Consider the following 13,358-nt stretch of genomic DNA (forward strand, 5'->3'; position numbering starts at 1 on the left):
GACAGGGATGGGGTTGGGGATCCAGGGGGGAATGGAGACGGGGATGGGGTTGGGGATCCAGGGGGGAATGGACATGTGGAAAGGGGATGGAGATGGAGAGGGGGATGGGAATGAGAATGGGGATGGTGACAGGGACAGGGAGGGAGATGGGAATGGGAATGGTATAAGGAGGGAGGTGAGGATGGAGATGGGGACAGAGGTGGGAGTGGAGATGGTGATGGGGATGGAGATGCAGATGTGGATGGGGACAGAGATAGGGATGAGGATGGGGAGAGAGATGGAGATGGGGATAGGGAGGGATATGGGGATGGGAATGAGAATAGGGATGGGGACAGGAACAGGGATGGAGATGGGAGCAGAGATGAGGATAGGGATGGAGATGGGGATGGACATGGGGACGGGAACAGAGATGGGGATGGGGACAGAGACAGGCATAAGCATGGAGACAGGGACAGGGATGTAGATGAGGACAGGGGTGGGGTTGGGAGCAGAGATGGGGACAGGGACAGCGACGGTGATAGGGGTGGAGACGATGGTGGGGATGGTGACAGAGATGGGGCAGGGACTAAGATTGGGACAGGGATGGAGATGGGGACAGGGATGGAGGTGGACATGGGGATCAGGGATCCTGGTGGAGACTGGTTTGTCAGGTTGGGGAAGTTGTGGAGAGGTTTGGGGTGCTGGGTCGGGGGAGTCCTAATGGGGATAGGGTAGCTGGGCTGCGTGCGTGAGGGTTCTGCTGGCGTTTGGGATGGTGAACTGAGGGAGTCCCAGAGGTGTTTGATGTGCCAGGATGGGGAGGGCCCGGTGGGGTTTGGGGTGCTGGGTTACAGGGTCCTGGTGGGGTTTGGATACTAGGCTGGGGTAGAGGGACCCAGCAGAGTTTGGGGTACCCGGTGGAGATGGTCCTGGCAGGGTTTGTTGTGCTGGGTTAGGGAGAATCCTGGTGGAGTTTTGGGTACCAGTCTGGGGAGGGTAAAGAAGGTTACCAGGGTGACTGGGGGTACTGGGCTGGGAAAGATAGAGTGAGTCCCAGCAGGGCTTGTGGGAACTGGGGAGGGGGGTGTGCATGAAATCATCCTAGCAGGGCTTTGGAGGTGCTGGTCTGGGAGCATGGGGGTGTACAGCAGGGTCAGGGGTGCAGGCATAGTGTGAAGAAAAGATTGTCCCAGTAAGGCTTCGGGCTTATTGGACTGGGAGAGGAGGGGGATGGTGCTAGTCAGGGATTTGGTGGTGCTGGGCTGGGAGAGCAGGGAGTCAGCTCTGGAAGGGGGGGGAGAGGGTGCTGGGCTGGGGGCTCCCAGAATGCTGAGGGCTGCAGCACTTGCCCTGGTGGGAGGGGCTGAGGGAGCTGGAGAAGAGACAGCTTTGGGGACAGCCCATAGCAGCCTGCGGATCCCTTTGAGAATGACATCAGGAAGACAGAGCCAGATGCTTCCCAGTGGTGTGTGGTGGGAGGACAAAGAACAACGGGCATCAATGGAAACACAAGAGGATCTGGTTGGATGCAAGGAAAAGCTGTTTTCTCCAGGACAGCAGCGACACAGGCTGCCCCATGATGCTGAACAGGCTCTGTCCTTGGAGGTTTTCAAGACCAGATTAAACCTTGAGCATCCTGGTCTGATCTCAGAACTCACCCTGATTAAAAAAGGAGCTTGGACCAGACATCTCCCCAGGACCTTTCCAACACAAATTATCCTATGGCCTTATTCTTGTGGTCCGTGGCGAGATGATCTGGGACATTGCAGGGTCTGCTGATGGAGTGAGGATCTCACACTGCAGCCTCAAACCTGTTTTTTTGCTAGTCTGTGTAATACTGGTCCCATTTTCCTTTACAGCCTCCTCCCCAGAGGGTAGATTTCATTTTCTCTCTCTTTTCAGTATACCTGAGACCATCTTTAAGGAGCACTGAGGTCACACGCTGGAGTTTTCCTCCCTGACTTTGAGAGGCAAGAAGCTTGCATTTAGTTACAAACCCAGAGAGGCCGCAAATCTCATCATATCGTATGAGCAATGGCCTCAATCCAACGGTAAACGTTACGAGACAAGAAAATCGTGGGAGCTGGCCTGCTTCCCACCTAGGTCCTGTTGACAACAAAGGCTATGTCGGGGCTTGGGAATCCCCTGTGCTGGTGAGGTCAGCAGTGCCAGGCACTTTGGGCAGAGGTTCGACAGCCTGGCTGGGGGCTCGTCCCTCCTCCTGTTGCTGCCTACACTGAATTTTCCCGGCCCCTCAACTGAACCAACACATCCCTTGGTACCAACGTGCTGACTCCACATCGCTGAAATAACCCCTGTCACAAATAGTCCCTCTTTTTTTTTTTTTTTTTTCCCCAAAGATTAATTGAATTTTGGGTTGATAGTTGTTCATTTAGCTCACTGATTTTAATCATGGTTTAATCATGAGTTCAGCCAGCAAGCTGGAAGTTTGATCTTGCTAACTCATTTTCAGCTGATTTTATATGTGTAATTGTTAGTTTCATAAAAAGGCTAATTCCCCTGAGTTGGTAAATCTGATTGTGTCTTGCAATCAGTCGCCTTTATATTAAATTCTAACTCAAATATTAAAGTTGATACTCTTGTATAAGCCAGTGGAACACACCGTATGCGGAAGCATCTATTAAGCAAATGCATATCTTAACACAGATTTACTCAGGCTCTAACATTTTGTGTTTTCTCAGATTTCCTAGGCTGCTGCTAAAGAACCATTTTCAAGAATTGGTTGCTGGATGATAATTTTTCACCTGGGAATTGCCTCAGACTCTATTTGCCCAGGTATGGCACAGCAATTGGCAAACGCACAGGAAGAAAAAAAAAAACAAAAGACATTTAAACTAGATCAGTGTTTCTTAAACAAAATTTCATTTTCTATGAAAAACCTGCAAGTTATCTGTAAGAGATGGCATCAGTGGGTTGCATGCGTCTGCACAAGGGGACGGTTTCCATGAGGCTTTCTCCAAACTAGTTGTGCCTCCTCCCTTTTCTTGTTAGCCCGATTAATGGTGATTTCTCCCTGCTGCTGCATTCCGCAGTGCAAAGTGGTCTGAGGCTGTGTTTGCAAGTGCTGATACATTTAGGAGAGAGAGCAGTACCTCATACGTGTGAGAACACTCAGGCTATAAGGGGCAATAAACAGAAAACCCCTTGAGTTCACCCCTCGTTGCAGGAGGAGGCAGATAGCCTTTAGTGGCTATTGCTGCTCGACGCTCCACCGTGAAACCACAGCTTTACTTTATCAAAAGCATGATTTGCACTTCAAAATATTTGGATGTTTCTGAACCCATGCAAAATGCCCTTAAGGCTCGGCTGTATCTGAGGTGGAGTCTGGGAGTTCTGGCTACTAAATTCTGCTATGTTATTTGGGCAATTAAGATGCCCCACAGCTGTCTCCCTGTTTTTTCCCCCAAGGTTTTCCATCTCTCCTCAGATGCGCAGGGAGGCACCGGATTCGGTTTACACCAGGCACCATTCCCAAAGTGTTTGTCCTCCTGGTTGTGAGCAGCAGGGCAAGCTGCAACCCTCAGGGCAGCTAAACCCAAATACCGAGTTGGTGACCCTCAGGTGCTGCAGCTCAACCGGTTATTTTCCTTAGGGAAATTCTTCCTTTGGGGCTGTGGATTTTATCTGAGTTGATGCAAAGCTGTTTTGCAAGCAGGGAAGTTGAGAGAGAGAATATGCTCCCTTATCTGTTCAGGGTAAGGGTCTCCAAAGCTGTGCGGTGGCAGGACTTGCCAGCCAACGTCAGCAGCAAGAGTGACAGAAAAGAGAAGATAACTGCTGCAATTCTCTTTTCCCTTAACCTTGGTTGGACAAACGTCTGGAGAGTCTCAGAGTGCATTGGTCAGTTTATGCTGATTGACATCCATCTATCCATTGATCTTTGTGAGATTACAGAGGTATGGGTGAGAAGTATTGATGGTGTTTGACCAAACAGCAAAGTAAGAAAAAGCAAACCAAGTGAGTAGTCAAGCAAGGAATTTCCTAAGATAAAAATTAATAAAGGTGTAATTAAAGAAAAAGACCCAAGAAAATGGAATTTAAATATTAGGCCATGTGCGTAAGCATAAAATCAAAGCCAAGACACCAAAGTAGTTTCAAGTAATAAAAGATGCAAAAACCAATCCAGGCAATTCTGTACATGAATGAATGCAAGAGGATGGAGTAAATCCATGAATTCTCAGAGAGTGGAAAGCTAAATAATGGAAACCTCAGAAAATACCTTTTTTTTTTTTTTTTTTCACCCTTCCAAAAAGGATTAGCAAGCAAAATTAATTTAAAACAATGGGAGCAGAGACAGTTCACAGCAAGAACAGGTAAAGAGGCGAGAGGAGGCGAGTCTGATGTATTTGAGGGCCTGAAGAAACCTGTGCAGGAGTAGATGTGAAGTGAGCAAAGTCTAGCTCCTCGGAAGTTCTCACAGGGGACTTGGCGAGGAGGTTTTGGAGGACTGGAGAAGGGCAAACGCTGTGCCTGCCTGTGAGATGGAGGGGAATGAGAGTCTGGGGAATCAGAGACCGCCCAGCTTTATTCCAGTAGCCAGGAAGATACTATTAAAAATTATCAAACAATCAATTTATAAGCACCTAGAGGATAATAAGGTAATAAAAAACAGCCGACGTGGCTTTGACAAGAATAAATCAAGTCAAGCCAATTTCATTTTCTGCTCTGAGAGGATGACTGGCTGTGTCTTGACTTGGGGAAGGCTTTTCTTGCTGCCCTACTGCCTCTCTCATAAATAAACAGGGAATATATGGCTCCTGTGAGCTCTGCAGGAGCACCACCTCCAGACAACCCCCCACCAACTGCTCAGAAAGCTGTTTTTTGCTGCATCCAAAGAGGTTCAATGGCTCTGAAGCAGGCATCTAAAGTTAGGTAAGGTAAGCTACACCCTTAGGCAACCATCAAGGATATCAGGCTAGAAGAGTCTGCAAACATTTGGGAGGTTAGGGTGAGAATTAGAAATGTTTTTGTTAAACAGGAGGGGTGGTTCGAAAGTCAACAGAACGAACTGTAGTGAGTGATAGGGAGGGAAGGAGGCAGGAGGTGGCAGAGCTGGCTGGGAAGAGGATCAGGAGCTGTAAATAGCCTGCAGACAAAATGTGAGTCAACAGAAAAGGTGTTGGGAGGAAAGTACATGCTGTTCTGGGAGGTTATCTGGAGTGTTTTATAGAAAACTTGGGGTAGCTGCTGGGTTCAGCCCGATTTTGTTATTGCACGAAGATGTATACATGCTGGAGTCTGGAGAAAGGCAAGAAGAATGACAAGAATTTAAGAAGATAGGAATTAGAAAGCAAATGAGATTTTTTTTTTTTTTTTTTTTTTTTTCCCCCACAGAAAAACCCGCAGGAATAATGAGTGTCATTGGAGGAACAGGGTTTGTGGCCAAACTATTCCAGTAGAGAGAAAGCTACTAGAAAAAGTTGCCAGAGGAAGTTATTAAAATAGTTCTTTACGTCTACCTGTTCATTTCTCAAAAGGACAGCACCGTTATGAGACGTTTATGCATCTTTTTCTGGCTGAGAAGACAGTGACTGAGAAAATCAGATGTTCATTTGGGGCTTAAAGAGAGCTTTTACATTCACTTGAGTTGTAGGCACGATGGAACCCATCACCACTGGCGTCAGGGCAGGGGGGGATATCTACTCGTTAAAACTTAACCTCGACTGGGGACATCACAGCTGGGCACTTTCTGGGCCGTCCCTGTGTGGTGTCAGGGAGGCGTGTGGGGCTCAACACATCAGTGGGGAGCAGCAGCATGGATCAGTGCAAGCATTTGGGGCTAGACAGATCCTATTAGAGAAATCAGCAGTGCCATTTGCCAGAAAATCTGCAAAATAAGGGCACGGTGCTGAAATAGAGTGCACTTTTTTTTTTTTTTTTTTTTTTTTTTTTTTTTTTTTTCCCCTTCCCCCAGTAATCCTGCTTTATTTTATCCCACAAGTGTTGAGACTCTGTTCATTTTCTTCCTGACCTTTGGTACTTCCATTGCAAAGGGCTGTCTGTATTCCTTTAGGACAACATGCTTTTTTGTTTGTTTGTTTTGGCACGTGTTTGAAAAGACAAACCAGTTATATGTTACAAGAAAAGGGTGTTTTGGAGCACTGAGAATTGTCCAGCCCAGTGCAATGGCTAATGGCAACTGCCTGCATGTCATCCCCTTCCCACACCCAACTGTCTGGGATGTCTGACATGCCACGCAGGTCCCAGCTTACACGCAGAGCCCTCAGTGTGGCTGGGCTCTGATTCCAAAACAGACCTGGGGGAGGACACATTTTTCAAGGCTTCCTCACTTCAAGGGCACTTAGCTGTGAAAAGCTGCTGGCTTGGGATCAGGCAAAATACTCGGCACTGGGCCAGGGGCTCCAGTTTATTTGCATTTGCCACTCCTTGCAGCGACTGAGATGGAAATAAGAGTGCAGGAGATGGTGTTCCCCTCTGTGTGCAGAGACCTGCTGGGTTTTTTAGGGTCTTTTTTGTACATTACTTTTTTAAATGTTGCCATGGCTTTGGATGCCCTTATAGCAGTCCTGGTACAATCACAGGGGAAAAAAAAAAAAAAAAAAAAAGCCAGTCCCCTCTCTGTATGAGCTACTCTTGGGTGGGATCCATCTCACCTGGCTTTTGGTCTCCCCTGTTGAGATGTCTCCTGGTTCCTTCCACAGCCACTGGAGACAAAGAGCCTCTTGAAGGACATCTTCCTCTAATTCATTCTGGTCAGCTCTCAGATGAAGTAAGTCTGCTCCATCTGCAGGCAGTTCAGCCATGACCCCATGTGTCAGAAAACAGTCGCGAAACCACGCGTGCTGACTTTTTTCCAACAACACAGTGTTGGTTTTTTTTGCAACTGACTTGCCCCATAAGCACTCAGGTGTTTTGTACCCCAAAGGTTCTCAGTGTGATGGTGGTGGGGATGAGGAAGAGGCAGTGGCAGGTTCTGAGGTGGTTATTGTGGTAAGTTGGAGGAGGGCACAGGAAACTGCCCTTTCCAGGATGACAATCATTTAAATTATTAATCTGTTTTTATTTCTCATCTGATGGAGAAATTGCTTCTGAAAACAAGGTCTCTTGAGAAAACTTCCTTTAACTGATACCCGGAGCAGACATTATTCATACTGCCAGCAGCAACGATCCTTGCTGATTAAATAGTAGATAGACCTTATTCTTGCTGCATTACCCATTTTTACAAGGCCTAGCACATTTAACACTCAGTTCTAGGTTATATTCACAAGCAAGAGGCCAACATCATTTTTTTATATCAGCTGAGACTTGATATTGCAGGATACTCCAAGGAGTAACTGTCAAGATAATTCTTTTGTATTTCCAATAAGTGCTTTAGCTATGTTATTATGAGATGTTCAACGTCTTGCTCTGAATGGATGGGAATAATTTCCCACCTTACAGGGCCTGTGGCACTGTTGGCATGCTGTGTGTGGCTTGGAGCTGAGGCTCTCAAACACTGTTTGCCCAGCTCACCCCTGGCTGTGTAAGACAGCGGGGCAGGAGGAAGTGGCTTTCAGGTCTGTGTCGAGCTGTGTTGATATGCAGAAAGAAGCAGGTCTCAGCATCCCTTTTCCCTCTGCTCATTCAGAACACCTCAGCTGTGCAAATCAGTCTATGAGCCTGTCCCACTCACCCTTCACCTCTGTTAGGAGGAAAAAGTGAAATGTCCTACGTAACCACAGAGGAACCTCCTACAAATCCCACGATCCCCATGGGGATGACGATCCTCCATCAGGGCTGACCCTCTCAGGGTCATGTATCACCCTACGTCTGTATAGGGACAATGGTTCTGCTTCACCCTGCATCCCTGCGGGGATGATAATCCTACACCACCTCAGTGGCTACAGGCTGCAGTGGTGGTGGTGGAGCTCATCTTTACCAGTGGAAGCGATTGGAGGCGAGACCCCACTCCCCCAGTCATGCACAGAGCTCACAACAGCAGAAAAATCACCTTTCTTCCTTGCTGGTCCCCTGGAGTGCAGAACCCATCTTGGGCTGATCCGTGTATGTACCGTTAGTAGGACTCCAGCTTGAAGGAGACATGATTCAATCATTAAGACAGTGGACTGAAACTCCAGTTTCAGTGGGCTGTTTTTTTGCTACAATATTCGTACATTATCTCGGACCAGTCAATAAATCATTCTGCATTTTCCTCTACCTCTGAGTAAACTGGAGGACAACCACACTTCTTTCAATTTTTCACATTTTGAGGACACCTTACAGCCCATGGATCACAATTAGTCCATCACAGTAACGAGTGAGATGAGGTTGGTTGAACCGCCAGAGCAGATGACAGTTCCCATGGCCTCATTTTATTCTGTAGTTCAGCACCTTGCAGCTAGCCCAGAAGGGTCAGTCGCCCTTCAAGTAATTACTGACATGATTTGGTGCACTTTTTAACTCAAACCACTTTGCTGATCCTGCCTATAGGGAAACTCCTAAGAAGTTTAACACGGCACAGCTGATGAGGGAGGTGAACTGCAGAGCTGGGGCAAGAGGGATTTCTGAAATCAGCTTTGCCACTGAAATGGAGGTATCCTATACACCTGTGTTCTAACAGATGGCAGGAGAAAGCCAAACAAGGTCTAACTGGAGCACCGGCACCCACCTGAGCATACCCAGAAATAGCTCTGGATTTCCTGAATTGGTTCGTTTTGGTAGGACATTGAACTATTATTTGTAACACTGCAACGCCAGGAAACCCCACCTGAGATCAGAGCTCCCTCACGGGTGCTGTGAAAGTGCATGTGGGACAGTCTTCAGAATTTTAAACTCAAACATGGTTGCTTTTTAGTGAAAAGATGATCCCCAGGTTTGCGACTGATTAGGTAAGAACAGAACTGTTTGAAAGGCTCAAAATTTGCTTTTCAGATCAATTTATTTCCTGAAAATTAAACTTTCCTCTCAAACCATAAAATAAAAATTACAGCGCAATTTCAGCTTGCTCCCTCTACCTCCTGTCATGGAGCTGAACTTTGGGAGCGTGCAACATTCAGATTCGTGGCTGGGGCCAGTCTTTTGTGAGAAGAGGATGGCCAGATACAGGTTCCTTTAAGCTTGAGATGATGTTTGAATTTATGGCTGTTGTGGCCCAGACAGAACACCCAAGATCTGAACTACAACTGTGTGGATTTAGGTTGGCATCAGGGCACCTTTTTCAGGAATAAGGCTGGTTAAGAGGTGCAGTGAGTTGTTGGGGGAAGAGGGAGAAATTCTGCCACTGGAGGGTTTTAAGAACATCCATCTTTTTAGATAATTTTCTCTTAGGGACAGATAGGTAATTTCTGCTTGAGGTAGGAGAATGGATGAATTGATCTCCATGAGCTGCATTTTCTGGGATGCCATGGGGTTTTTTTTAGCCATCCTGTATCTCCAGGCTCTCCCAGTGATGATTGTTATTTATTGGACAGACAGACAGTGTCCTAATCCTATGCTTTTGGAGATCTGACTCCTAATCCTGCTTGGAGGTGCTACTGACAATATTTTGTCTTGTCAATCAATCCCTGGGGCTTACATCACTATCCTGTCACCCCTGTCTGAGGGCAGACCCGACCTGGATTTATTTCAAGCAGGGATCACATTGAGGCAGCAGAGCTTGCCCATCCACCTGTCTCACATCTTTCCACTTCAGCGGGATCAGACTTCTCTTCAGGCAAAAAAAAGGGTAAAGATAAAAAAAATCACCTCTAATACAGTTTTGTTCTTTACAGTTCTTCTGTCTCTTTGGCAGGGCTGAGATTTCCCCAGGGAAGAAGCAGCCTTTTTCTCTGCACGGTCGTGGGTTTGGATGAGTCCTTTCAGGTCGTTTGCTGGATGTGGGAATCTTGCCTGCCTGGATACATATTTATGTGAAAAGATCAGTTAAGAAATGGAGACCTACCCAACTGGAAAAATGTTAAATATTCACAAAATTCATGTAGCATGAACCAGAGAGGACCTTGATTATTTTCCCCTGAGTTCTATCACTCATCGAGAGTCTTGAAATAAAATGCTAATTTGGTGAGGCCTGGCGGATGTTCACCTCTCCCAAGCCATTCTTCCATTAGCACTTGAAAACCACAGGTTCCTTCACAAGCCATCCTTGATGTTTTATAAATGTTACAGCTAAGACATCATTTCTACTTCCTTTAATGCATTTTTTACAGCTGCAGTAAGAGATACTACTTCAATTCAGGCTACAGACAGTCATCCTGAAAGAGACCTCAGTTACCTCTCCTGGGATGTTTTCAAAACAGCAAAATGTTACCTAACTTTAAGCTAATAACCTCCTCAGGACTCCGTTTCGCATTTATGGTGCAGTCTCAGCTGCAGAACTACAGGTTAGGAGCATGGTATAACCTCACAGGTACAAAAAAGCTTTCAGAAGAGGGCCTGATGCTTTGGCTAAGTTTCACTTTTTGGATTAGAGGGGGTGTTTCCTTCCAGAAAAATGCTTGGGTGTGCAGGGAAATGTGTTGGTGGTGCTGGGATTAGAAACGATGCAACGGATATTGCAGAAAACATGCCCATTTAGGATTCAGGAAAAAAACCTGACTTCAGCCTGGAAACCTCAGTAAGATCTGCCCCTGTGCTAACCTACAGTGTTTCCTCCCAGGGATTGCTAAAAAACCATCAGCTGTCTTAAAACTGTTGTTTGTTAATGCTCCTAGCTGGTCTGTGATGAGAAACATGCACACCCTTTCTCCAGGATAAAAGTCAAGTGCAGAGACTGCCAATTCTTGGTAGCAGTATGAGAAGCCCGAGAGGGTTCACAATGATCATATCAGAAATGAAATGGGAGGGAGGAATGAAAGCAATGAGACTTGTGTTACTTCTCTTAGGATCCTCAGGATCCCACCCAGGAAATCGGACAGTGGGAGTCCCAGCCCAGTGCATCATCCAACCTGCAAACAGTGATTTTGTGCTGTAGGAGGCAAATGTTGGAAAAGGCAGATTAGCCTGAATCAGTTCTTCCTGGAGGACTGACTGGTGGAATCTTGATTTTGGGTTCAATCCCTGCTTAGTGACTTCCTCTGCTTAAGCAAGAACAGAAAAGTCACCAAAAAACTATCAAGGGGGGGAATTGTTTCTCGTGTGACAGGTAAGCTGAAATGCAAGTGGTGGTTAATAAAGCAAGTTGTTGTAAAATATGCACTTTATTTAAAATGATAACTTTACTGTTATTATTTTCCATTCATGATGATATCCAGTCATTTTCCAAAGCAATGAACGCGGTGATGAGGTTACTTAGGTCAGTCCTGTGTTTTCTGAATTCAAGGGGGATCTTTTTCTTGGCTCCAGCTGGCGTTAGATCAGATCTGTAAATCACACCCTTCGGTGAGATCTGATACTAAACAATCTCGGCCCAATAAATCCATTTACTGGAGATGTGTTTTCACATTCTAGTTCCCAAACACTGTACCCATGCCACAAATACCCAACATACAACTTCTCTTAGTGTGGAGGCATTGTAGCTTAAATTATTTGTGCATACTGAACTCATTTTCTCCTTCAGTTTTGGAGTCAAGGCTGTGCCTGCAGGGCACTGGGTATATTGCTTCTGGACAGCTTAAGATCTCTGACATGCAGACATGCAGCTTTGTGATGGAGCTGTACAAACTCCTGTATTTCTCTGAGTGTTTTTTGGAGTGGTTGCTCATGAGTGCAGTGTCTATTCCGGATCTGCACCTCTGTTACAGGCACTGTAATGTTCATGCCAGCCGTTTTGCATTTGATGTTGCTGCTCAAGATCTTGAATGGAAGTGGCTCTTTCAGATGCTGGGACTGAATTTCAAACTGTGCTGCAAGGATTGGCACTTCTACAAGGAATGAAGTTTTGGAAAGGTGTCACATACATTAGTGAATACTAAACCAAGGAAAAGAAAGTGTGAAGAAATGGTGTTTTCCAAGTTAAAGGTGCATTTTCAGAGGACTTGTGGAATCCTTCACTTGAGAGTAGCCATGAAGGAGAATAGGCACTCCAAAAAAAAAAAAAAGACCAAACCCAGGCAGTCTCAGAAGGAGCTTATGAAAATACCCTGATTTAAAGTTGAAAAAAATGAGAAGAATTTGCTAGGTTGTAGAACATAACCAGGGATGACCATGAGTGTTGGATGGAAAACAACATAACAGTAGCTTAAGACCAAAAACGAACCCCACTGAGGGGATGAGTGGAAGTCCTGCAGGTGATAGCATACCCATATTTGGATCAACGATGCACAAATATTAGAGGTAGGATCCATCCCACCTAACCTTACCTGTGGACAACCAGCTTAGTCTGGCAAGGGGAGAAAGGAGCCCTCTCACCATCCACCTACCCTGGGGCAGATGTGATCTGAACTGCCCTCTGTGAGTGTCCATCTCTCTCCACTGACTGCTGAGGGAGCCTGGACCCCAACCTTAAAATAGAGACATCATCCTTAGGTAGCTGCATTTAATTGATTGAATCCTACTCTAATTCTCATTGAGGGAGTTGAAACAACATAAGAGCATCCCTGGGCAGATGTAGAAAACATCTTCATAGAGAAAGTTAAATTCAAAGTATAGAAATAGCTAAAGAAAGACCAATTTGCCTGCGAAAAGAAGTATTGTCACCAAGACCGTATCATGATTAAAAAATGTTGATTCTGCCGAAAAAAATGATGACAAAGCAAAGCTGAAAAAAATGTAATTAAGAAAAGAGAGAGCTAAGGTGGTGGCAGGTATAACAAAGAAGGCTGGTAGTTACAAGCTCAGCACATTCACTTGTTGCTCCTAAGGAGCGTGCAGCACCTTTTTTTTTTTTTTTTTTTTTGATGTCCAAGACCATTAAGTCATCGCCTCTCACTGAGACCTGAGTTATCAGTGGGGTGGGATTTGTCTCAGTCAATTATAGGTGTCCAAAGTTAGATCATTAGTCCAAGTTAGCTGTCTGAGCTCCCTCCAGAGCCCGCGGAAGGAAACAGAGCTCTCTGAAGAAGATTCATCTCTTTAATACTGCTGTCTGCAATAGTGAGATGAATTGCACTCAGAGTCATCTCCCTCCGCTGGATTTAGACACCTTACTCCTAAACAGCTACATTTAGTTGAGAAGAACCACAGCCTTTGCCCTGCTTTGTCTTTGGCTAGAAACCCCAATCCGTCCCCTTCCATCAGCTGCCTGGTTGCACTGCCGACCCCTCCTTCCATGCATTTTAACAGGTTTGACCCTCTGAAAAACAGGACTTAAACTGCTTTGCAACTTCAGCTTGTGCTGTTGCTCCGGCTCCTGTATCTGTACATCTCATCTGCTTCCTCTTCCTTCAGCAGCTTTTCATTCTCTGATACAATGAGGTGTGTAATATCAGCTGGCCACGATCTCTCACAGTGTGGGAAATGGCACATTTCAGAGTAAGGGTGAT

The sequence above is a fragment of the Athene cunicularia genome, unplaced genomic scaffold (genome assembly GCF_003259725.1).
Source record: "Athene cunicularia isolate RWA unplaced genomic scaffold, athCun1 SCF_3, whole genome shotgun sequence".
Lineage (NCBI taxonomy): Eukaryota > Metazoa > Chordata > Aves > Strigiformes > Strigidae > Athene > Athene cunicularia.